A 21,763-nucleotide genomic window follows, 5' to 3' on the forward strand; every position below is an offset into this window, starting at 1 on the left:
ACATGAATCAGGAGTGTTAAATAAAGAAACCCCGCAAGATGACGAGGTGGTCCAGTGGTTAAGGCGGTGGAAGGCTAATACATTGTGCTCGACACGCATTGGAAGCTTTAGCGCCACTGAGAGCCCACCGGACCAGACAGGACCAACCTGTTTACGATGGGTAACGGTGATCTGTAATTGCGCTGCAGTTTAACGATACCTGTCTTGAGAACATATTGACAAAACAACAAGCCTTCTGGCTCTGGCGCTCTATCATCAGTAGACAGCTTTTTGGCGAGGAAAAAAAAACCTAAACGAAACAAGGCTATATTTCTCAACAAAACTCTAAGCCTCCAGAGAGGCTAGCAAAAATTGCCAAAGCTAACTGTATTTCAAGTCATCCTGGCGGGGTATTGGGTAAAGTTTTCAACCAGCAATGATCGCGCCTCGGATAAACCTCATAGGCTACAATATTGCCTCTGCGAAAGAATGCCAGCGACGGTCGTGACCTTTTCGTGCACCTACGTGGATGTGAACCGACAAGGTGGCAGCAAGCTTTAAACATGACGCACAAACAGTCTCCTGGCACGGGTTGCTGCACCGTGTTTCCACGGAACAGATTAGAGGTGTGTAAAAGACGGCTCATTCACTATTCCCTCTGTGCTCAAAACAGCCTGCTGAAAGCACGGCAGCAGCAGCTGAAAAGGTCCGCAGCATGGCCTGTCTCGGTCAGCAAGGGGACGGGGTGGCCGAGTGGTTAAAGCGATGGACTGCTAATCCATTGTGCTCTGTGCAATGGTTGGAATCCCATTCTTGTCGTTCGGTTCCTTCAGCACTGGACCTTAATCCAGGTCCTGGGGACCCCATGCTAAACTTTTTGTGTGTCCTCCTTATCTAACACACTCAGTTCAGTTCTTAGAGTTCTCTACTAATGAAATGATGATCTGAATCAGGAGTGCTAAATAAAACATGCCACGTAAAATGACGAGGTGGCCGAGTGGTTAAGGCGATGGACTGCTAATCCATTGTGCTCTGCACGCGTGGGTTCGAATCCCATCCTCGTCGTTCGGCTCCGTTAGCAGTAGTCCTGGGGACCCCACTCTGCACTTTTTGAGTGTCCTCCTTATCTGACACACTCAGTTCAGTTCACTGAGTGCTCTACTAATGAGCTGATGGTCTGAATCGGGAGTGTTAAATAAAAGGACCACGGAAAGTGACGAGGTGGTCGAGTGGTTAAGGCGATGCAAGGCTAATCCGTTGTGCTGGGCACACCTTGGTTTGTGTGGGTTTGAATCCCATCCTCTTCATTTGATGATTTAGCACCACTGAGAGCCCACCGGAACAGACAGGCCCAACCTGTTTACGATGGGTAGCGGTGAGCTGTAATTGTGCTGTACTTTAATGATACCTGCAGCGAAGTCTTGAGAGCATATTGACAAAACAACAAATCTTCTGGCTCCGGCACGCTATGATCTGTAGACACCTCTTTGACGAGGACCAACAACCAGCCACTCCAACAAAAGGAAACAAAACGAAGCAAAACTGTCTTTTTCAAGAAGCGTCCAGAGAGACCGGCAAAAACTGTCGAAGCTGACTGTATTTCAAATCATCCCGATGGGATATCGGGGAAAGTTTTCAACCAGCAATGATCACACCTCAGATAAACCACACAAGCTACAACACTGCCTCTGCGATAGAATACCGGTGACGGTCGTGACCTTTTCGTGCACCTACGTGGATGTGAACCGACAAGGTGGTAGCAAGCTGGATGAGCCCCAGAGACAGATCATCAGTGAAGACCTCTTCACCTAGACGGCCATCGACGCAAGACTGTGAAAACCAGATCCTCTCCAATCTGACACTGTGGCAACATGGAACTTTTGCATCTACATTAATATTAGTCTGTTTCTTCTTATTCTGAGGTCACCGTAGCCGCCAGATCCATTCTGTATTCCGATCAGATGGTCACTGCAGTCCCCCGGATCCAGTCCGTACCAAGAGCAGATGGTGGATCAGCACCTTCAGCCGAATGTCAGCGGATACCATGTCAACTAGATGAGCCCTAGAGACAAATCATCAGTAAAGAATGAATCCACATGCCACAGCAAACTCGAGCTGGTGAAAATGTTCATCAAACACCCGCCGCTGACTTCTTTTAAAACAAGCCAGCTTATTGAAGGTGCACAGGATAAACGCCCTGAGAAAGCTGTGCCTCGCAACCCTAAGAACGGCATAGGCGTTAGTGGACACCTGACGCGCGTGCGTGCAAAACACCGGCATTTCACACGTCCCTGGGTGGGCTCGAACCACCAACCTTTCGGTTAACAGCCGAACGCGCTAACCGATTGCGCCACAGAGACAGCCGTTGTGTGTCTGCTGCCGCCGGATCACGGTTGTAAAAGCAAGGGTTAGGGTTAGGGATTAGAATCGCACGTACTAACAGGCTGTTTTGAAAGATGTTTCCGGAGCTCGCAAAATCCACTTAGCCTGTGCGGCGAATGGGCACGCTGGAGCCCGCCACCCTGTTGGGAAGAAAGAGAGCCAACAGAGGTGCCCAACGTGGGGCTCGAACCCACGACCCTGAGATTAAGAGTCTCATGCTCTACCGACTGAGCTAGCCGGGCTGGTTGTGGCTTCCTTCACCGGGTCGGAGGCAGTTTTCATCGGCTCCCAAATGACACAGGCGAAACGGAGGCTCTCGCGTTGTGCGAGACTGTCGAGCCGTCCCGTGGGTAGGGCTTAGAGCAGGCTTAGAGTTTTCTTCTGTCAGTTTTGACCCAATGTGTTTTTGGGAAGCGCAGTTTGACCCAGCAGTGCAGGCCAACAACATGTTCTGTCTTGCCGCGTGAAGGCGGTTCAATGCTTTGGACAGCGTATGGTTGAGATGTGATTTTCCACCAATTTGGGGCACCTTTCTTATGGAAATCAAGGATAAATCTATATAAGGATAAGGATAAATCTTCTATTTTTCGGTGGTCTTTTGAGAACACTAGATTTATATGTCAATTCCAACATAACACCGACTGTTACGCAACAGTCCCGGGATCGTTAATAGTTACGCCTCCAACATTTGCATCGCCCAATCATCGGTAACGTCAGTACATCAGTAAAACAAGGCAAGCCACTGAAGGGACACGGTTAGCTTAATGCTAGCACTAGCCTGTTACATTGCAGTACAAAAGATATCACTTACCACATAAACAGAGAGATGACTGTGCTGATGATGGTGAATGATGGAGAAATAACTGCGCTGATGATGGCGAATGATTTACAGATCCAGAGTATCACCGAGAAGCAGCTGAACTTGTGTGGTAAGAAGAGCTCCCTCTGCATTATAACTTTACACAGAGCACATGGATCACAGTAATGAGACTAAAATGTCTGCGATTCAAAACGGCAGATTCAACAAACCACATATTAAAAGCGGCTAGAGCTCCAAATTAAATATATATTTTTTATCAATGTGCCAGCTATAGAGATGAGCAGCTCTGTGAAACAGCCAATTGGAGCAGAGCTCATTAATATTCATGAAGCTTCCAAAAAAGGCAATAACAGAGCATTTCATTCTAGGGACAAATCCTAGGGTTGTAAATGGTCCTGTAAAACCGTTTCTGGAGATTGTTTGCCCTTTCCTATGCCATATACCTTCTATGTAGACATCAAAGAACAAATTAAAATATTCTCTCAATGCATTTTATGGCAACTTTAAGTTGATAGAACCAGCTGACATCTTATCCTGACATTCTGAATCTCAAGGATGGTGACACCCACCACCAAAAATGTAAAAAAAAAAAAAAAAAAAAAAAAAAAAAGTAGTTTCATCAGATATACACCAATTATGAGCTAAACAATTAATTACAAACAGAATCATATCCGATGTTCAATCGATCGCAACTACTCACAAGATTTTTAATCTGATATTTACAATTTTCAAAGACCACTCTGATCATACTCTCTTCTTCTATGCTGCATAAACGCCACACAGAACGTTCATCAATGGTGTGGAACATATGAAATAAACAACTACTCCACACCCGATTCACGCTCAGTAAAGAGCATCAAAGCTCATCATCGTAGTTTGGGAGACACTACACTTTTGAAACACATTTCCTAGTTAAAAACTATAGAAATGATCCCTGAAAGTATAATCTTGACCTCCATTTTGCAAAACCAGCTTAGGCGACTTCTGACACTTTGAGTCTCAGAGATGGTGACAACCTAACAACAGAGATGAGAAAAGTTACATCTGAAACATCATTAGAGTCCTAAAAATTTTTTTGTAATTTTAGTCGGATGCAGTTTTCATCGGCCCCCAAATTACACAGGCGAAACTGAGGCTCTCGCGTTGTGCGAGACTGTCAACCCGTCCCGTGGGTAGGGCTTAAAGCAGGCTTAGAGATTTCTTCTGTCAGTTTTGACCCAATCTGTTTTTGGGAAGCGCAGTTTGACCCAGCAGTGCGGGCCAACAACATGTTCTGTTTTGCCGCGTGAAGGCGGTTCAATGCTTTGGACAGCGTATGGTTGAGTTGTGATTTTCCACCAATTTGGGGCACCTTTCTTATGGAAATCAAGGATGATTTCAAGGGAAAAGGCAAACTGGTGTAGCGTTTGGCTAATAAGCTAAAGCTACAAAGGATGTACCGGTGCCCCGTCGTCCGAGCAGAATCCACATTCGGCCGTAATCGGAGGTTACTACTAACGTTCGATTGTGTCTCATAGGGAGTTTGGCGCAGGGCCTCAGTGGAAAACAGGCCCTCGGCGGCTGAAAGAAAAGACGAAGAATGCATCCACATGCACATGAATCAGGAGTGTTAAATAAAGAAACCCCGCAAGATGACGAGGTGGTCCAGTGGTTAAGGCGGTGGAAGGCTAATACATTGTGCTCGACACGCATTGGAAGCTTTAGCGCCACTGAGAGCCCACCGGACCAGACAGGACCAACCTGTTTACGATGGGTAACGGTGATCTGTAATTGCGCTGCAGTTTAACGATACCTGTCTTGAGAACATATTGACAAAACAACAAGCCTTCTGGCTCTGGCGCTCTATCATCAGTAGACAGCTTTTTGGCGAGGAAAAAAAAACCTAAACGAAACAAGGCTATATTTCTCAACAAAACTCTAAGCCTCCAGAGAGGCTAGCAAAAATTGCCAAAGCTAACTGTATTTCAAGTCATCCTGGCGGGGTATTGGGTAAAGTTTTCAACCAGCAATGATCGCGCCTCGGATAAACCTCATAGGCTACAATATTGCCTCTGCGAAAGAATGCCAGCGACGGTCGTGACCTTTTCGTGCACCTACGTGGATGTGAACCGACAAGGTGGCAGCAAGCTTTAAACATGACGCACAAACAGTCTCCTGGCACGGGTTGCTGCACCGTGTTTCCACGGAACAGATTAGAGGTGTGTAAAAGACGGCTCATTCACTATTCCCTCTGTGCTCAAAACAGCCTGCTGAAAGCACGGCAGCAGCAGCTGAAAAGGTCCGCAGCATGGCCTGTCTCGGTCAGCAAGGGGACGGGGTGGCCGAGTGGTTAAAGCGATGGACTGCTAATCCATTGTGCTCTGTGCAATGGTTGGAATCCCATTCTTGTCGTTCGGTTCCTTCAGCACTGGACCTTAATCCAGGTCCTGGGGACCCCATGCTAAACTTTTTGTGTGTCCTCCTTATCTAACACACTCAGTTCAGTTCTTAGAGTTCTCTACTAATGAAATGATGATCTGAATCAGGAGTGCTAAATAAAACATGCCACGTAAAATGACGAGGTGGCCGAGTGGTTAAGGCGATGGACTGCTAATCCATTGTGCTCTGCACGCGTGGGTTCGAATCCCATCCTCGTCGTTCGGCTCCGTTAGCAGTAGTCCTGGGGACCCCACTCTGCACTTTTTGAGTGTCCTCCTTATCTGACACACTCAGTTCAGTTCACTGAGTGCTCTACTAATGAGCTGATGGTCTGAATCGGGAGTGTTAAATAAAAGGACCACGGAAAGTGACGAGGTGGTCGAGTGGTTAAGGCGATGCAAGGCTAATCCGTTGTGCTGGGCACACCTTGGTTTGTGTGGGTTTGAATCCCATCCTCTTCATTTGATGATTTAGCACCACTGAGAGCCCACCGGAACAGACAGGCCCAACCTGTTTACGATGGGTAGCGGTGAGCTGTAATTGTGCTGTACTTTAATGATACCTGCAGCGAAGTCTTGAGAGCATATTGACAAAACAACAAATCTTCTGGCTCCGGCACGCTATGATCTGTAGACACCTCTTTGACGAGGACCAACAACCAGCCACTCCAACAAAAGGAAACAAAACGAAGCAAAACTGTCTTTTTCAAGAAGCGTCCAGAGAGACCGGCAAAAACTGTCGAAGCTGACTGTATTTCAAATCATCCCGATGGGATATCGGGGAAAGTTTTCAACCAGCAATGATCACACCTCAGATAAACCACACAAGCTACAACACTGCCTCTGCGATAGAATACCGGTGACGGTCGTGACCTTTTCGTGCACCTACGTGGATGTGAACCGACAAGGTGGTAGCAAGCTGGATGAGCCCCAGAGACAGATCATCAGTGAAGACCTCTTCACCTAGACGGCCATCGACGCAAGACTGTGAAAACCAGATCCTCTCCAATCTGACACTGTGGCAACATGGAACTTTTGCATCTACATTAATATTAGTCTGTTTCTTCTTATTCTGAGGTCACCGTAGCCGCCAGATCCATTCTGTATTCCGATCAGATGGTCACTGCAGTCCCCCGGATCCAGTCCGTACCAAGAGCAGATGGTGGATCAGCACCTTCAGCCGAATGTCAGCGGATACCATGTCAACTAGATGAGCCCTAGAGACAAATCATCAGTAAAGAATGAATCCACATGCCACAGCAAACTCGAGCTGGTGAAAATGTTCATCAAACACCCGCCGCTGACTTCTTTTAAAACAAGCCAGCTTATTGAAGGTGCACAGGATAAACGCCCTGAGAAAGCTGTGCCTCGCAACCCTAAGAACGGCATAGGCGTTAGTGGACACCTGACGCGCGTGCGTGCAAAACACCGGCATTTCACACGTCCCTGGGTGGGCTCGAACCACCAACCTTTCGGTTAACAGCCGAACGCGCTAACCGATTGCGCCACAGAGACAGCCGTTGTGTGTCTGCTGCCGCCGGATCACGGTTGTAAAAGCAAGGGTTAGGGTTAGGGATTAGAATCGCACGTACTAACAGGCTGTTTTGAAAGATGTTTCCGGAGCTCGCAAAATCCACTTAGCCTGTGCGGCGAATGGGCACGCTGGAGCCCGCCACCCTGTTGGGAAGAAAGAGAGCCAACAGAGGTGCCCAACGTGGGGCTCGAACCCACGACCCTGAGATTAAGAGTCTCATGCTCTACCGACTGAGCTAGCCGGGCTGGTTGTGGCTTCCTTCACCGGGTCGGAGGCAGTTTTCATCGGCTCCCAAATGACACAGGCGAAACGGAGGCTCTCGCGTTGTGCGAGACTGTCGAGCCGTCCCGTGGGTAGGGCTTAGAGCAGGCTTAGAGTTTTCTTCTGTCAGTTTTGACCCAATGTGTTTTTGGGAAGCGCAGTTTGACCCAGCAGTGCAGGCCAACAACATGTTCTGTCTTGCCGCGTGAAGGCGGTTCAATGCTTTGGACAGCGTATGGTTGAGATGTGATTTTCCACCAATTTGGGGCACCTTTCTTATGGAAATCAAGGATAAATCTATATAAGGATAAGGATAAATCTTCTATTTTTCGGTGGTCTTTTGAGAACACTAGATTTATATGTCAATTCCAACATAACACCGACTGTTACGCAACAGTCCCGGGATCGTTAATAGTTACGCCTCCAACATTTGCATCGCCCAATCATCGGTAACGTCAGTACATCAGTAAAACAAGGCAAGCCACTGAAGGGACACGGTTAGCTTAATGCTAGCACTAGCCTGTTACATTGCAGTACAAAAGATATCACTTACCACATAAACAGAGAGATGACTGTGCTGATGATGGTGAATGATGGAGAAATAACTGCGCTGATGATGGCGAATGATTTACAGATCCAGAGTATCACCGAGAAGCAGCTGAACTTGTGTGGTAAGAAGAGCTCCCTCTGCATTATAACTTTACACAGAGCACATGGATCACAGTAATGAGACTAAAATGTCTGCGATTCAAAACGGCAGATTCAACAAACCACATATTAAAAGCGGCTAGAGCTCCTAATTAAATATATATTTTTTATCAATGTGCCAGCTATAGAGATGAGCAGCTCTGTGAAACAGCCAATTGGAGAAGAGCTCATTAATATTCATGAAGCTTCCAAAAAAGGCAATAACAGAGCATTTCATTCTAGGGACAAATCCTAGGGTTGTAAATGGTCCTGTAAAACCGTTTCTGGAGATTGTTTGCCCTTTCCTATGCCATATACCTTCTATGTGGATATCAAAGAACAAATTAAAATATTCTCTCAATGCATTTTATGGCAACTTTAAGTTGATAAAACCAGCTGACATCTTATCCTGACATTCTGAATCTCAAGGATGGTGACACCCACCACCAAAAATGTAAAAAAAAAAAAAAAAAAAAAAAAAAAAAAAAAAGTAGTTTCATCAGATATACACCAATTATGAGCTAAACAATTAATTACAAACAGAATCATATCCGATGTTCAATCGATCGCAACTACTCACAAGATTTTTAATCTGATATTTACAATTTTCAAAGACCACTCTGATCATACTCTCTTCTTCTATGCTGCATAAACGCCACACAGAACGTTCATCAATGGTGTGGAACATATGAAATAAACAACTACTCCACACCCGATTCACGCTCAGTAAAGAGTATCAAAGCTCATCATCGTAGTTTGGGAGACACTACACTTTTGAAACACATTTCTTAGTTAAAAACTATAGAAATGATCCCTGAAAGTATAATCTTGACCTCCATTTTGCAAAACCAGCTTAGGCGACTTCTGACACTTTGAGTCTCAGAGATGGTGACAACCTAACAACAGAGATGAGAAAAGTTACATCTGAAACATCATTAGAGTCCTAAAAATTTTTTTGTAATTTTAGTCGGATGCAGTTTTCATCGGCCCCCAAATTACACAGGCGAAACTGAGGCTCTCGCGTTGTGCGAGACTGTCAACCCGTCCCGTGGGTAGGGCTTAAAGCAGGCTTAGAGATTTCTTCTGTCAGTTTTGACCCAATCTGTTTTTGGGAAGCGCAGTTTGACCCAGCAGTGCGGGCCAACAACATGTTCTGTTTTGCCGCGTGAAGGCGGTTCAATGCTTTGGACAGCGTATGGTTGAGTTGTGATTTTCCACCAATTTGGGGCACCTTTCTTATGGAAATCAAGGATGATTTCAAGGGAAAAGGCAAACTGGTGTAGCGTTTGGCTAATAAGCTAAAGCTACAAAGGATGTACCGGTGCCCCGTCGTCCGAGCAGAATCCACATTCGGCCGTAATCGGAGGTTACTACTAACGTTCGATTGTGTCTCATAGGGAGTTTGGCGCAGGGCCTCAGTGGAAAACAGGCCCTCGGCGGCTGAAAGAAAAGACGAAGAATGCATCCACATGCACATGAATCAGGAGTGTTAAATAAAGAAACCCCGCAAGATGACGAGGTGGTCCAGTGGTTAAGGCGGTGGAAGGCTAATACATTGTGCTCGACACGCATTGGAAGCTTTAGCGCCACTGAGAGCCCACCGGACCAGACAGGACCAACCTGTTTACGATGGGTAACGGTGATCTGTAATTGCGCTGCAGTTTAACGATACCTGTCTTGAGAACATATTGACAAAACAACAAGCCTTCTGGCTCTGGCGCTCTATCATCAGTAGACAGCTTTTTGGCGAGGAAAAAAAAACCTAAACGAAACAAGGCTATATTTCTCAACAAAACTCTAAGCCTCCAGAGAGGCTAGCAAAAATTGCCAAAGCTAACTGTATTTCAAGTCATCCTGGCGGGGTATTGGGTAAAGTTTTCAACCAGCAATGATCGCGCCTCGGATAAACCTCATAGGCTACAATATTGCCTCTGCGAAAGAATGCCAGCGACGGTCGTGACCTTTTCGTGCACCTACGTGGATGTGAACCGACAAGGTGGCAGCAAGCTTTAAACATGACGCACAAACAGTCTCCTGGCACGGGTTGCTGCACCGTGTTTCCACGGAACAGATTAGAGGTGTGTAAAAGACGGCTCATTCACTATTCCCTCTGTGCTCAAAACAGCCTGCTGAAAGCACGGCAGCAGCAGCTGAAAAGGTCCGCAGCATGGCCTGTCTCGGTCAGCAAGGGGACGGGGTGGCCGAGTGGTTAAAGCGATGGACTGCTAATCCATTGTGCTCTGTGCAATGGTTGGAATCCCATTCTTGTCGTTCGGTTCCTTCAGCACTGGACCTTAATCCAGGTCCTGGGGACCCCATGCTAAACTTTTTGTGTGTCCTCCTTATCTAACACACTCAGTTCAGTTCTTAGAGTTCTCTACTAATGAAATGATGATCTGAATCAGGAGTGCTAAATAAAACATGCCACGTAAAATGACGAGGTGGCCGAGTGGTTAAGGCGATGGACTGCTAATCCATTGTGCTCTGCACGCGTGGGTTCGAATCCCATCCTCGTCGTTCGGCTCCGTTAGCAGTAGTCCTGGGGACCCCACTCTGCACTTTTTGAGTGTCCTCCTTATCTGACACACTCAGTTCAGTTCACTGAGTGCTCTACTAATGAGCTGATGGTCTGAATCGGGAGTGTTAAATAAAAGGACCACGGAAAGTGACGAGGTGGTCGAGTGGTTAAGGCGATGCAAGGCTAATCCGTTGTGCTGGGCACACCTTGGTTTGTGTGGGTTTGAATCCCATCCTCTTCATTTGATGATTTAGCACCACTGAGAGCCCACCGGAACAGACAGGCCCAACCTGTTTACGATGGGTAGCGGTGAGCTGTAATTGTGCTGTACTTTAATGATACCTGCAGCGAAGTCTTGAGAGCATATTGACAAAACAACAAATCTTCTGGCTCCGGCACGCTATGATCTGTAGACACCTCTTTGACGAGGACCAACAACCAGCCACTCCAACAAAAGGAAACAAAACGAAGCAAAACTGTCTTTTTCAAGAAGCGTCCAGAGAGACCGGCAAAAACTGTCGAAGCTGACTGTATTTCAAATCATCCCGATGGGATATCGGGGAAAGTTTTCAACCAGCAATGATCACACCTCAGATAAACCACACAAGCTACAACACTGCCTCTGCGATAGAATACCGGTGACGGTCGTGACCTTTTCGTGCACCTACGTGGATGTGAACCGACAAGGTGGTAGCAAGCTGGATGAGCCCCAGAGACAGATCATCAGTGAAGACCTCTTCACCTAGACGGCCATCGACGCAAGACTGTGAAAACCAGATCCTCTCCAATCTGACACTGTGGCAACATGGAACTTTTGCATCTACATTAATATTAGTCTGTTTCTTCTTATTCTGAGGTCACCGTAGCCGCCAGATCCATTCTGTATTCCGATCAGATGGTCACTGCAGTCCCCCGGATCCAGTCCGTACCAAGAGCAGATGGTGGATCAGCACCTTCAGCCGAATGTCAGCGGATACCATGTCAACTAGATGAGCCCTAGAGACAAATCATCAGTAAAGAATGAATCCACATGCCACAGCAAACTCGAGCTGGTGAAAATGTTCATCAAACACCCGCCGCTGACTTCTTTTAAAACAAGCCAGCTTATTGAAGGTGCACAGGATAAACGCCCTGAGAAAGCTGTGCCTCGCAACCCTAAGAACGGCATAGGCGTTAGTGGACACCTGACGCGCGTGCGTGCAAAACACCGGCATTTCACACGTCCCTGGGTGGGCTCGAACCACCAACCTTTCGGTTAACAGCCGAACGCGCTAACCGATTGCGCCACAGAGACAGCCGTTGTGTGTCTGCTGCCGCCGGATCACGGTTGTAAAAGCAAGGGTTAGGGTTAGGGATTAGAATCGCACGTACTAACAGGCTGTTTTGAAAGATGTTTCCGGAGCTCGCAAAATCCACTTAGCCTGTGCGGCGAATGGGCACGCTGGAGCCCGCCACCCTGTTGGGAAGAAAGAGAGCCAACAGAGGTGCCCAACGTGGGGCTCGAACCCACGACCCTGAGATTAAGAGTCTCATGCTCTACCGACTGAGCTAGCCGGGCTGGTTGTGGCTTCCTTCACCGGGTCGGAGGCAGTTTTCATCGGCTCCCAAATGACACAGGCGAAACGGAGGCTCTCGCGTTGTGCGAGACTGTCGAGCCGTCCCGTGGGTAGGGCTTAGAGCAGGCTTAGAGTTTTCTTCTGTCAGTTTTGACCCAATGTGTTTTTGGGAAGCGCAGTTTGACCCAGCAGTGCAGGCCAACAACATGTTCTGTCTTGCCGCGTGAAGGCGGTTCAATGCTTTGGACAGCGTATGGTTGAGATGTGATTTTCCACCAATTTGGGGCACCTTTCTTATGGAAATCAAGGATAAATCTATATAAGGATAAGGATAAATCTTCTATTTTTCGGTGGTCTTTTGAGAACACTAGATTTATATGTCAATTCCAACATAACACCGACTGTTACGCAACAGTCCCGGGATCGTTAATAGTTACGCCTCCAACATTTGCATCGCCCAATCATCGGTAACGTCAGTACATCAGTAAAACAAGGCAAGCCACTGAAGGGACACGGTTAGCTTAATGCTAGCACTAGCCTGTTACATTGCAGTACAAAAGATATCACTTACCACATAAACAGAGAGATGACTGTGCTGATGATGGTGAATGATGGAGAAATAACTGCGCTGATGATGGCGAATGATTTACAGATCCAGAGTATCACCGAGAAGCAGCTGAACTTGTGTGGTAAGAAGAGCTCCCTCTGCATTATAACTTTACACAGAGCACATGGATCACAGTAATGAGACTAAAATGTCTGCGATTCAAAACGGCAGATTCAACAAACCACATATTAAAAGCGGCTAGAGCTCCTAATTAAATATATATTTTTTATCAATGTGCCAGCTATAGAGATGAGCAGCTCTGTGAAACAGCCAATTGGAGAAGAGCTCATTAATATTCATGAAGCTTCCAAAAAAGGCAATAACAGAGCATTTCATTCTAGGGACAAATCCTAGGGTTGTAAATGGTCCTGTAAAACCGTTTCTGGAGATTGTTTGCCCTTTCCTATGCCATATACCTTCTATGTGGATATCAAAGAACAAATTAAAATATTCTCTCAATGCATTTTATGGCAACTTTAAGTTGATAGAACCAGCTGACATCTTATCCTGACATTCTGAATCTCAAGGATGGTGACACCCACCACCAAAAATGTAAAAAAAAAAAAAAAAAAAAAAAAAAAAAAAGTAGTTTCATCAGATATACACCAATTATGAGCTAAACAATTAATTACAAACAGAATCATATCCGATGTTCAATCGATCGCAACTACTCACAAGATTTTTAATCTGATATTTACAATTTTCAAAGACCACTCTGATCATACTCTCTTCTTCTATGCTGCATAAACGCCACACAGAACGTTCATCAATGGTGTGGAACATATGAAATAAACAACTACTCCACACCCGATTCACGCTCAGTAAAGAGTATCAAAGCTCATCATCGTAGTTTGGGAGACACTACACTTTTGAAACACATTTCTTAGTTAAAAACTATAGAAATGATCCCTGAAAGTATAATCTTGACCTCCATTTTGCAAAACCAGCTTAGGCGACTTCTGACACTTTGAGTCTCAGAGATGGTGACAACCTAACAACAGAGATGAGAAAAGTTACATCTGAAACATCATTAGAGTCCTAAAAATTTTTTTGTAATTTTAGTCGGATGCAGTTTTCATCGGCCCCCAAATTACACAGGCGAAACTGAGGCTCTCGCGTTGTGCGAGACTGTCAACCCGTCCCGTGGGTAGGGCTTAAAGCAGGCTTAGAGATTTCTTCTGTCAGTTTTGACCCAATCTGTTTTTGGGAAGCGCAGTTTGACCCAGCAGTGCGGGCCAACAACATGTTCTGTTTTGCCGCGTGAAGGCGGTTCAATGCTTTGGACAGCGTATGGTTGAGTTGTGATTTTCCACCAATTTGGGGCACCTTTCTTATGGAAATCAAGGATGATTTCAAGGGAAAAGGCAAACTGGTGTAGCGTTTGGCTAATAAGCTAAAGCTACAAAGGATGTACCGGTGCCCCGTCGTCCGAGCAGAATCCACATTCGGCCGTAATCGGAGGTTACTACTAACGTTCGATTGTGTCTCATAGGGAGTTTGGCGCAGGGCCTCAGTGGAAAACAGGCCCTCGGCGGCTGAAAGAAAAGACGAAGAATGCATCCACATGCACATGAATCAGGAGTGTTAAATAAAGAAACCCCGCAAGATGACGAGGTGGTCCAGTGGTTAAGGCGGTGGAAGGCTAATACATTGTGCTCGACACGCATTGGAAGCTTTAGCGCCACTGAGAGCCCACCGGACCAGACAGGACCAACCTGTTTACGATGGGTAACGGTGATCTGTAATTGCGCTGCAGTTTAACGATACCTGTCTTGAGAACATATTGACAAAACAACAAGCCTTCTGGCTCTGGCGCTCTATCATCAGTAGACAGCTTTTTGGCGAGGAAAAAAAAACCTAAACGAAACAAGGCTATATTTCTCAACAAAACTCTAAGCCTCCAGAGAGGCTAGCAAAAATTGCCAAAGCTAACTGTATTTCAAGTCATCCTGGCGGGGTATTGGGTAAAGTTTTCAACCAGCAATGATCGCGCCTCGGATAAACCTCATAGGCTACAATATTGCCTCTGCGAAAGAATGCCAGCGACGGTCGTGACCTTTTCGTGCACCTACGTGGATGTGAACCGACAAGGTGGCAGCAAGCTTTAAACATGACGCACAAACAGTCTCCTGGCACGGGTTGCTGCACCGTGTTTCCACGGAACAGATTAGAGGTGTGTAAAAGACGGCTCATTCACTATTCCCTCTGTGCTCAAAACAGCCTGCTGAAAGCACGGCAGCAGCAGCTGAAAAGGTCCGCAGCATGGCCTGTCTCGGTCAGCAAGGGGACGGGGTGGCCGAGTGGTTAAAGCGATGGACTGCTAATCCATTGTGCTCTGTGCAATGGTTGGAATCCCATTCTTGTCGTTCGGTTCCTTCAGCACTGGACCTTAATCCAGGTCCTGGGGACCCCATGCTAAACTTTTTGTGTGTCCTCCTTATCTAACACACTCAGTTCAGTTCTTAGAGTTCTCTACTAATGAACTGATGATCTGAATCAGGAGTGCTAAATAAAAAATGCCACGTAAAATGACGAGGTGGCCGAGTGGTTAAGGCGATGGACTGCTAATCCATTGTGCTCTGCACGCGTGGGTTCGAATCCCATCCTCGTCGTTCGGCTCCGTTAGCAGTAGTCCTGGGGACCCCACTCTGCACTTTTTGAGTGTCCTCCTTATCTGACACACTCAGTTCAGTTCACTGAGTGCTCTACTAATGAGCTGATGGTCTGAATCGGGAGTGTTAAATAAAAGGACCACGGAAAGTGACGAGGTGGTCGAGTGGTTAAGGCGATGCAAGGCTAATCCGTTGTGCTGGGCACACCTTGGTTTGTGTGGGTTTGAATCCCATCCTCTTCATTTGATGATTTAGCACCACTGAGAGCCCACCGGAACAGACAGGCCCAACCTGTTTACGATGGGTAGCGGTGAGCTGTAATTGTGCTGTACTTTAATGATACCTGCAGCGAAGTCTTGAGAGCATATTGACAAAACAACAAATCTTCTGGCTCCGGCATGCTATGATCTGTAGACACCTCTTTGACGAGGACCAACAACCAGCCACTCCAACAAAAGGAAACAAAACGAAGCAAAACTGTCTTTTTCAAGAAGCGTCCAGAGAGACCGGCAAAAACTGTCGAAGCTGACTGTATTTCAAATCATCCCGATGGGATATCGGGGAAAGTTTTCAACCAGCAATGATCACACCTCAGATAAACCACACAAGCTACAACACTGCCTCTGCGATAGAATACCGGTGACGGTCGTGACCTTTTCGTGCACCTACGTGGATGTGAACCGACAAGGTGGTAGCAAGCTGGATGAGCCCCAGAGACAGATCATCAGTGAAGACCTCTTCACCTAGACGGCCATCGACGCAAGACTGTGAAAACCAGATCCTCTCCAATCTGACACTGTGGCAACATGGAACTTTTGCATCTACATTAATATTAGTCTGTTTCTTCTTATTCTGAGGTCACCGTAGCCGCCAGATCCATTCTGTATTCCGATCAGATGGTCACTGCAGTCCCCCGGATCCAGTCCGTACCAAGAGCAGATGGTGGATCAGCACCTTCAGCCGAATGTCAGCGGATACCATGTCAACTAGATGAGCCCTAGAGACAAATCATCAGTAAAGAATGAATCCACATGCCACAGCAAACTCGAGCTGGTGAAAATGTTCATCAAACACCCGCCGCTGACTTCTTTTAAAACAAGCCAGCTTATTGAAGGTGCACAGGATAAACGCCCTGAGAAAGCTGTGCCTCGCAACCCTAAGAACGGCATAGGCGTTAGTGGACACCTGACGCGCGTGCGTGCAAAACACCGGCATTTCACACGTCCCTGGGTGGGCTCGAACCACCAACCTTTCGGTTAACAGCCGAACGCGCTAACCGATTGCGCCACAGAGACAGCCGTTGTGTGTCTGCTGCCGCCGGATCACGGTTGTAAAAGCAAGGGTTAGGGTTAGGGATAAGAATCGCACGTACTAACAGGCTGTTTTGAAAGATGTTTCCGGAGCTCGCAAAATCCACTTAGCCTGTGCGGCGAATGGGCACGCTGGAGCCCGCCACCCTGTTGGGAAGAAAGAGAGCCAACAGAGGCGCCCAACGTGGGGCTCGAACCCACGACCCTGAGATTAAGAGTCTCATGCTCTACCGACTGAGCTAGCCGGGCTGGTTGTGGCTTCCTTCACCGGGTCGGAGGCAGTTTTCATCGGCTCCCAAATGACACAGGCGAAACGGAGGCTCTCGCGTTGTGCGAGACTGTCGAGCCGTCCCGTGGGTAGGGCTTAGAGCAGGCTTAGAGTTTTCTTCTGTCAGTTTTGACCCAATGTGTTTTTGGGAAGCGCAGTTTGACCCAGCAGTGCAGGCCAACAACATGTTCTGTCTTGCCGCGTGAAGGCGGTTCAATGCTTTGGACAGCGTATGGTTGAGATGTGATTTTCCACCAATTTGGGGCACCTTTCTTATGGAAATCAAGGATAAATCTATATAAGGATAAGGATAAATCTTCTATTTTTCGGTGGTCTTTTGAGAACACTAGATTTATATGTCAATTCCAACATAACACCGACTGTTACGCAACAGTCCCGGGATCGTTAATAGTTACGCCTCCAACATTTGCATCGCCCAATCATCGGTAACGTCAGTACATCAGTAAAACAAGGCAAGCCACTGAAGGGACACGGTTAGCTTAATGCTAGCACTAGCCTGTTACATTGCAGTACAAAAGATATCACTTACCACATAAACAGAGAGATGACTGTGCTGATGATGGTGAATGATGGAGAAATAACTGCGCTGATGATGGCGAATGATTTACAGATCCAGAGTATCACCGAGAAGCAGCTGAACTTGTGTGGTAAGAAGAGCTCCCTCTGCATTATAACTTTACACAGAGCACATGGATCACAGTAATGAGACTAAAATGTCTGCGATTCAAAACGGCAGATTCAACAAACCACATATTAAAAGCGGCTAGAGCTCCAAATTAAATATATATTTTTTATCAATGTGCCAGCTATAGAGATGAGCAGCTCTGTGAAACAGCCAATTGGAGCAGAGCTCATTAATATTCATGAAGCTTCCAAAAAAGGCAATAACAGAGCATTTCATTCTAGGGACAAATCCTAGGGTTGTAAATGGTCCTGTAAAACCGTTTCTGGAGATTGTTTGCCCTTTCCTATGCCATATACCTTCTATGTAGACATCAAAGAACAAATTAAAATATTCTCTCAATGCATTTTATGGCAACTTTAAGTTGATAGAACCAGCTGACATCTTATCCTGACATTCTGAATCTCAAGGATGGTGACACCCACCACCAAAAATGTAAAAAAAAAAAAAAAAAAAAAAAAAAAAGTAGTTTCATCAGATATACACCAATTATGAGCTAAACAATTAATTACAAACAGAATCATATCCGATGTTCAATCGATCGCAACTACTCACAAGATTTTTAATCTGATATTTACAATTTTCAAAGACCACTCTGATCATACTCTCTTCTTCTATGCTGCATAAACGCCACACAGAACGTTCATCAATGGTGTGGAACATATGAAATAAACAACTACTCCACACCCGATTCACGCTCAGTAAAGAGTATCAAAGCTCATCATCGTAGTTTGGGAGACACTACACTTTTGAAACACATTTCCTAGTTAAAAACTATAGAAATAATCCCTGAAAGTATAATCTTGACCTCCATTTTGCAAAACCAGCTTAGGCGACTTCTGACACTTTGAGTCTCAGAGATGGTGACAACCTAACAACAGAGATGAGAAAAGTTACATCTGAAACATCATTAGAGTCCTAAAAATTTTTTTGTAATTTTAGTCGGATGCAGTTTTCATCGGCCCCCAAATTACACAGGCGAAACTGAGGCTCTCGCGTTGTGCGAGACTGTCAACCCGTCCCGTGGGTAGGGCTTAAAGCAGGCTTAGAGATTTCTTCTGTCAGTTTTGACCCAATCTGTTTTTGGGAAGCGCAGTTTGACCCAGCAGTGCGGGCCAACAACATGTTCTGTTTTGCCGCGTGAAGGCGGTTCAATGCTTTGGACAGCGTATGGTTGAGTTGTGATTTTCCACCAATTTGGGGCACCTTTCTTATGGAAATCAAGGATGATTTCAAGGGAAATGGCAAACTGGTGTAGCGTTTGGCTAATAAGCTAAAGCTACAAAGGATGTACCGGTGCCCCGTCGTCCGAGCAGAATCCACATTCGGCCGTAATCGGAGGTTACTACTAACGTTCGATTGTGTCTCATAGGGAGTTTGACGCAGGGCCTCAGTGGAAAACAGGCCCTCGGCGGCTGAAACAAAAGACGAAGAAGGCATCCACATGCACATGGTTCAGGAGTGTTAAACAAAGAAACCACGCAAGATGACGAGGTGGTCCAGCGGGTAAGGCGGTGGAAGGCTAATACATTGTGCTCGACATGCACTGGAAGCTTTAGCGCCACTGAGAGCCCACCGGACCAGACAGGCCCAACCTGTTTACGATGGGTAACGGTGAGCTGTAATTGCGCTGCAGTTTAATGATACCCGTCTTGAGGACATATTTACAAAACAACAAGCCTTCTGGCTCTGGCGCTCAATCATCAGCAGACACCTTTTCGACGAGAAACAAAACCTAAACGAAACAAGGCTATTTTTTCTCAACAATACTCTAAGCTAGTGATGGGAAAATGAAGCTTTTCGAAGCACCGAGGCTTTCCCCTCAACTGTATCGTAAAAAGGTTCGTTACTCGAAGCTTTTCAACATGGTGCACACTAATGACATCTTGTGGACAAAGGTGGGAAAAGTTGCTTTCGCGTCCCAGATCTTAAAGCGATTTTGGACAGTTTCATTAAACACATCTATTTGTGCTATGTCATAAAAACAGTAATCTTACTCGAATTGATCTGTAAATAAACGTTTTAATAAAATTATACAAGTATAAGCATGGTTCATGTAGGCATATATGTTCAAAGTAAATTAAGAATAATTTTGACTAATATTAGTGTTAATTAGAAGTGCTTGTGAAGCAAGGATAACTACAAAATGAATATGCACAAAACTACACATGTACATATTTATTCGTATTATGATTTATTCTTAACAAAAAGTGAATGACACTTGATACTTGCACAAGGGGTTCGCGTTATTTGAATCAGAATATGAAGCAGTCACGTGGTTGTGTGCGAAAACGAAGCTTCGGACGTCACAGGTCACGTGGTTATGGACAAAACGAATCAAGCTCCGGTACAGTGCTTCACTGTGAGATGTTTCGTTTTTTTGATACAAGCTTCGAAGCTTCGGTGTCAAACGTCACATCACTACTCTAAGCCTCCAGAGAGGCTAGCAAAAATTGCCAAAGCTGACTGTATTTCAAGTCATCCTGGCGGGGTATTGGGTAAAGTTTTCAACCAGCAATGATCGCGCCTCGGATAAACCTCATAGGCTACAATATTGCCTCTGCGAAAGAATGCCGGCGACGGTCGTGACCTTTGCAGGCACCTACGTGGATGTGAACCGACAAGGTGGTAGCACGCTTTAAACTGCCGCACAAACAGTCTCCTGGCACGGGTTGCTGCACCGTGTTTCTACGGAACAGATTAGAGGTGTGTAAAAGACGGCTCATTCACTATTCCCTCTGTGCTCAAAACAGCCTGCTGAAAGCACAGCAGCAGCAGCTGAAAAGGTCCGCAGCATGGCCTCTCTCAGTCAGCAAGGGGGCGGGGAGGCCGAGTGGTTAAGGCGATGGACTGCTAATCCCATCCTTGTCGTTCGGTTCCTTTAGCACTGGACATTAATCTACGTCCTGGGGACCCCATGCTGAACTTTTTGTGTGTCCTCCTTATCTAACACACTCAGTTCAGTTCTTTGAGTTCTCTACTAATGAGCTGATGATCTGAATCGGGAGTGCTAAATAAAAGACGGCACGTAATACGACGAGGTGGCCGAGTGGTTAAGGCGATGGACTGCTAATCCATTGTGCTCTGCACGTGTGGGTTCGAATCCCATCCTCGTCGTTCGGTACATTTAGCAGTGGTCCTGGGGACCCCACTCTGCAATTTTTGTGTGTCTTCCCTATCTGACACACTCAGTTCAGTTCACTGAGCGCTCTACTGATGAGCTGGTGGTCTGAATCGGGAGTGTTAAACAAAAGGACCGCGCAAAACGAAAGGTGGTCGAGTGGTTAAGGCGATGCAAGGCTAGCCCGTTGTGCTCGGCACGCCTTGGTTTGTGTGGGTTTGAATCCCATCCTCTTCATTTGATGCTTTAGCACCACTGAGAGCCCACCGGAACAGACAGGCCCAACCTGTTTACGATGGGTAGCGGTGAGCTGTGATTGTGCTGTAGTTTATTGATACCTGCCGCAAAGTCTTGAGAACATATTGACAAAACAACAAGTCTTCTGGCTCCGGCACGCTATGATCGGTGGACACCTCTTTGACGAGGACCAACAACCAGCCACGCCAATAAAAGGAAACAAAACGAAGCAAGACTATCTTTCTCAACAAGCCTCCAGAGAGACTGGCAAAAATTGCCGATGCTGACTGTATTTCAAGTCATCCCGGTGGGGTATTGGGTATTGACTTTGTGGCAACATGGAACTTTTGCATCTACATTAATATTAGTCTGTTTCTTCTTATTCTGAGGTCACCGTAGCCACCAGATCCATTCTGTATTCCGATCTGATGGTCACTACAGTCCCCCGGTTCCAGTCCGTACCAAGAGCAGATGGTGGATCAGCACCTTCAGCCGAATGTCAGCGGATACTATGTCAACTAGATGAGCCCCAGAGACAGATCATCAGTAAAGAAGGCATCCACATGCCACAGCAAACTACTCGAGCTGGTGAAAATGTTCACCAAATGCCCGACGCTGAGTTCTTTTAAAACAAGCCAGCTTATTGAAGGTGCACAAGATAAACGCCCTGAGAAAGCTGTGCCTCGCAACCCTAAGAATGGCATAGGCGTTAGTGGACACCTGACGCGCGTGCAAAACTCCAGCATTTCAC

At 46.3% G+C, this 21,763-nt stretch overlaps 25 non-coding genes across 25 annotated transcripts; 4 read left to right on the forward strand and 21 right to left on the reverse strand.

The window, feature by feature from the left end:
- Positions 1-329: 329 nt before the first annotated feature.
- On the reverse strand, positions 330-470 carry LOC141284013 (U4 spliceosomal RNA). Its single transcript, XR_012338349.1, has one exon. It is a non-coding gene; the product is annotated as a U4 spliceosomal RNA (small nuclear RNA).
- Positions 471-962: 492 nt separating this feature from the next.
- Positions 963-1,044, forward strand: trnas-gcu (transfer RNA serine (anticodon GCU)). The gene has a single exon. It is a non-coding gene; the product is annotated as a tRNA-Ser (tRNA).
- A 495-nt stretch (positions 1,045-1,539) lies between these two features.
- LOC141285418 (U4 spliceosomal RNA) lies at positions 1,540-1,679 on the reverse strand. The gene has a single exon (XR_012338603.1). It is a non-coding gene; the product is annotated as a U4 spliceosomal RNA (small nuclear RNA).
- A 586-nt stretch (positions 1,680-2,265) lies between these two features.
- On the reverse strand, positions 2,266-2,339 carry trnan-guu (transfer RNA asparagine (anticodon GUU)). The gene has a single exon. It is a non-coding gene; the product is annotated as a tRNA-Asn (tRNA).
- Positions 2,340-2,530: 191 nt separating this feature from the next.
- Positions 2,531-2,603, reverse strand: trnak-cuu (transfer RNA lysine (anticodon CUU)). Its single transcript has one exon. It is a non-coding gene; the product is annotated as a tRNA-Lys (tRNA).
- A 1,312-nt stretch (positions 2,604-3,915) lies between these two features.
- Positions 3,916-4,131, reverse strand: LOC141348437 (small nucleolar RNA U3). The gene has a single exon (XR_012357495.1). It is a non-coding gene; the product is annotated as a small nucleolar RNA U3 (small nucleolar RNA).
- Positions 4,132-5,103: 972 nt separating this feature from the next.
- Positions 5,104-5,244, reverse strand: LOC141284024 (U4 spliceosomal RNA). The gene has a single exon (XR_012338350.1). It is a non-coding gene; the product is annotated as a U4 spliceosomal RNA (small nuclear RNA).
- Positions 5,245-5,736: 492 nt separating this feature from the next.
- Positions 5,737-5,818, forward strand: trnas-gcu (transfer RNA serine (anticodon GCU)). The gene has a single exon. It is a non-coding gene; the product is annotated as a tRNA-Ser (tRNA).
- A 495-nt stretch (positions 5,819-6,313) lies between these two features.
- On the reverse strand, positions 6,314-6,453 carry LOC141285423 (U4 spliceosomal RNA). Its single transcript, XR_012338604.1, has one exon. It is a non-coding gene; the product is annotated as a U4 spliceosomal RNA (small nuclear RNA).
- A 586-nt stretch (positions 6,454-7,039) lies between these two features.
- Positions 7,040-7,113, reverse strand: trnan-guu (transfer RNA asparagine (anticodon GUU)). The gene has a single exon. It is a non-coding gene; the product is annotated as a tRNA-Asn (tRNA).
- A 191-nt stretch (positions 7,114-7,304) lies between these two features.
- trnak-cuu (transfer RNA lysine (anticodon CUU)) lies at positions 7,305-7,377 on the reverse strand. The gene has a single exon. It is a non-coding gene; the product is annotated as a tRNA-Lys (tRNA).
- Positions 7,378-8,694: 1,317 nt separating this feature from the next.
- LOC141348410 (small nucleolar RNA U3) lies at positions 8,695-8,910 on the reverse strand. Its single transcript, XR_012357491.1, has one exon. It is a non-coding gene; the product is annotated as a small nucleolar RNA U3 (small nucleolar RNA).
- A 972-nt stretch (positions 8,911-9,882) lies between these two features.
- On the reverse strand, positions 9,883-10,023 carry LOC141284035 (U4 spliceosomal RNA). The gene has a single exon (XR_012338351.1). It is a non-coding gene; the product is annotated as a U4 spliceosomal RNA (small nuclear RNA).
- A 492-nt stretch (positions 10,024-10,515) lies between these two features.
- trnas-gcu (transfer RNA serine (anticodon GCU)) lies at positions 10,516-10,597 on the forward strand. Its single transcript has one exon. It is a non-coding gene; the product is annotated as a tRNA-Ser (tRNA).
- Positions 10,598-11,092: 495 nt separating this feature from the next.
- Positions 11,093-11,232, reverse strand: LOC141285428 (U4 spliceosomal RNA). The gene has a single exon (XR_012338605.1). It is a non-coding gene; the product is annotated as a U4 spliceosomal RNA (small nuclear RNA).
- Positions 11,233-11,818: 586 nt separating this feature from the next.
- Positions 11,819-11,892, reverse strand: trnan-guu (transfer RNA asparagine (anticodon GUU)). The gene has a single exon. It is a non-coding gene; the product is annotated as a tRNA-Asn (tRNA).
- A 191-nt stretch (positions 11,893-12,083) lies between these two features.
- Positions 12,084-12,156, reverse strand: trnak-cuu (transfer RNA lysine (anticodon CUU)). The gene has a single exon. It is a non-coding gene; the product is annotated as a tRNA-Lys (tRNA).
- Positions 12,157-13,470: 1,314 nt separating this feature from the next.
- On the reverse strand, positions 13,471-13,686 carry LOC141348416 (small nucleolar RNA U3). The gene has a single exon (XR_012357492.1). It is a non-coding gene; the product is annotated as a small nucleolar RNA U3 (small nucleolar RNA).
- A 972-nt stretch (positions 13,687-14,658) lies between these two features.
- LOC141284046 (U4 spliceosomal RNA) lies at positions 14,659-14,799 on the reverse strand. Its single transcript, XR_012338352.1, has one exon. It is a non-coding gene; the product is annotated as a U4 spliceosomal RNA (small nuclear RNA).
- Positions 14,800-15,291: 492 nt separating this feature from the next.
- On the forward strand, positions 15,292-15,373 carry trnas-gcu (transfer RNA serine (anticodon GCU)). Its single transcript has one exon. It is a non-coding gene; the product is annotated as a tRNA-Ser (tRNA).
- A 495-nt stretch (positions 15,374-15,868) lies between these two features.
- On the reverse strand, positions 15,869-16,008 carry LOC141285435 (U4 spliceosomal RNA). The gene has a single exon (XR_012338608.1). It is a non-coding gene; the product is annotated as a U4 spliceosomal RNA (small nuclear RNA).
- Positions 16,009-16,594: 586 nt separating this feature from the next.
- trnan-guu (transfer RNA asparagine (anticodon GUU)) lies at positions 16,595-16,668 on the reverse strand. The gene has a single exon. It is a non-coding gene; the product is annotated as a tRNA-Asn (tRNA).
- A 191-nt stretch (positions 16,669-16,859) lies between these two features.
- trnak-cuu (transfer RNA lysine (anticodon CUU)) lies at positions 16,860-16,932 on the reverse strand. The gene has a single exon. It is a non-coding gene; the product is annotated as a tRNA-Lys (tRNA).
- Positions 16,933-18,243: 1,311 nt separating this feature from the next.
- Positions 18,244-18,459, reverse strand: LOC141348545 (small nucleolar RNA U3). The gene has a single exon (XR_012357510.1). It is a non-coding gene; the product is annotated as a small nucleolar RNA U3 (small nucleolar RNA).
- A 1,626-nt stretch (positions 18,460-20,085) lies between these two features.
- LOC141283547 (U4 spliceosomal RNA) lies at positions 20,086-20,226 on the reverse strand. The gene has a single exon (XR_012338167.1). It is a non-coding gene; the product is annotated as a U4 spliceosomal RNA (small nuclear RNA).
- Between the last annotated feature and the right edge of the window lie 1,537 nt (positions 20,227-21,763).

The sequence above is a fragment of the Garra rufa genome, chromosome 1 (genome assembly GCF_049309525.1).
Source record: "Garra rufa chromosome 1, GarRuf1.0, whole genome shotgun sequence".
Classification (NCBI taxonomy): Eukaryota; Metazoa; Chordata; class Actinopteri; order Cypriniformes; family Cyprinidae; genus Garra; species Garra rufa.